This window comes from Stegastes partitus, unplaced genomic scaffold, assembly GCF_000690725.1.
Source record: "Stegastes partitus isolate 25-593 unplaced genomic scaffold, Stegastes_partitus-1.0.2 Scaffold2121, whole genome shotgun sequence".
In the NCBI taxonomy this organism is placed as follows: domain Eukaryota; kingdom Metazoa; phylum Chordata; class Actinopteri; family Pomacentridae; genus Stegastes; species Stegastes partitus.
The window spans coordinates 57,618-59,244 of record NW_007579852.1 but is presented as its reverse complement, the minus strand read 5'-3'; the positions used below and the strand labels follow the sequence as shown (position 1 = coordinate 59,244).

At 44.1% G+C, this 1,627-nt stretch overlaps 1 protein-coding gene across 1 annotated transcript in view; it reads left to right on the top strand.

Moving 5' to 3' along the window:
- The first annotated feature begins 583 nt into the window (after positions 1-583).
- LOC103374018 (alpha-1,3-mannosyl-glycoprotein 4-beta-N-acetylglucosaminyltransferase C) overlaps positions 584-1,627 on the top strand; it is an 8,700-nt gene continuing 7,656 nt past the window's right edge. Inside the window, exon 1 of the mRNA XM_008304033.1 lies at positions 584-783. The gene's annotated coding sequence lies outside the window, so the exon portion shown is untranslated. The remainder of the gene's footprint in view (positions 784-1,627) is intronic.

Sequence of the window (1,627 nt, the reverse complement as noted above, 5' to 3'; positions counted from 1 at the left end):
TATTTATTCTTCATTGGGTTTTCTGTCACAGTAAAGATCTCCTCCAGTGACAAAACAACAAGCAAACAAGCATGATGGGACCCATAAACTAATATTTAGTTGAACAACCCTTTGAGCCAATCACTGCCATCATCAGGTGTTTCTGTAACTCAGTCAGACTTGTGCACCTGTTGGCAGGTGTTTGGATTTCACTGCTCATCAGCAAAGTGCTCTCATTTGTCCGGGACGTTTATTTCTTTAAATTGTTCTTTTCAAACACAATTCAAAAGCAATGTCTTTATTTTCCCCTGAATTATAATTTAGCAAATTTTTATTTTTTCGAACTTTTTTCACTTTCTAGTTATTTGAGTGTTTATTGTGAATTTTGCCTTTTCTTTAATGGAAGGGTATGAATACATTTGAGGATCACTGTACATATATACACATATTCATATTATAGAAATTAAAAAATAATTTTTAAAAAAAATAATGATCACGAAGGAAATTCTTGTGCCAGACAAATCTTTAAAAAAAAAAAAAGAGAGAGAGAAAAATAATAATAATTATAAACATATAATAATACACGCAGTGCCTAAATATGTGACTCCCCAGCTTTTGAATAACGTCTTAGAGATCGGATGTGTTTTTATGGGGCTGTGACACACACCCCGGTCAGGTGTGGCCTGAGCGCCGGAGGGTCGAGCTCTTCCGTCCGGCCCTCCTCCGCCCTTCAGTGCCGCAGCAGCCGCCGGGTGTCGGTGTGGGTCGGGCCGCGGAGCTGAGGGTGAACCGGCTTGGAGAGAGGTGAGTGGACGCTGCCCGGTGGAATAACGACTTATTTAACGGATAATTTGTCGGTAACTTTTATCGGTGCGTTTCGGGAAGTTGTTTATTTTATTTTTTTTGTACATTCCTCATTCCGCTCACCGGCGCCGCTTCTAACGGTTCGTTCTAAGTTCGGTTCGCGGCTCAAACGACGTCGCGCTGGGGGAGTAAAAAAATAAAAATCAGCCTGAACCGGTGCTGCAGCTGGACGGACAAGTTCAGCGGTGATTTCGGTAGTAATAATAGTAATACTAATTATACTAATAATAACAAGGATCGCTGGTTTTTCTGGTGACTGTTCGGTAAGACGCGCCTCGAACACACCTGCGCTGTCAGTCACACGCGGAAAACATACAATTATTTTTATTGCGCGTTTCCAGACGTGACTGCAGATATTGGAGGGCAAACTAATTATAGATGAGCTGCTCTGGGCTATAATTAGTGCCCTGCGATGGAGACTCGATATACGAGTGGAGCAAACAAAAGGCGGCGCGCTCCGAACAGCCTCCGTTCGCCGACGCTCTACCTGTTGGCAAACGAAGGCAGCAGAAGCGCCTCTGCAGCTCCAGGAGGAGAGGAACGAGGACCGCAGCCAGCCCGGTGTGTGTTTGCTCTGTGTCACGGGCTGCAGGGTGTCTAAATCTGCTGTGTTTGATCACAGTAAACAATAGAACAGCTCAAGAACAAGAACAACTACATGTTGACTCAGTTCTCCTGTGGTTAGATTGGATAGAACTGTACAGCACAGAGGACTACATGCGGTTTGGCATCCAAGCCGGTGTGCAAAACAAGCCAGTAAAGTGCAGTTCAGTGTGAGAGTGAG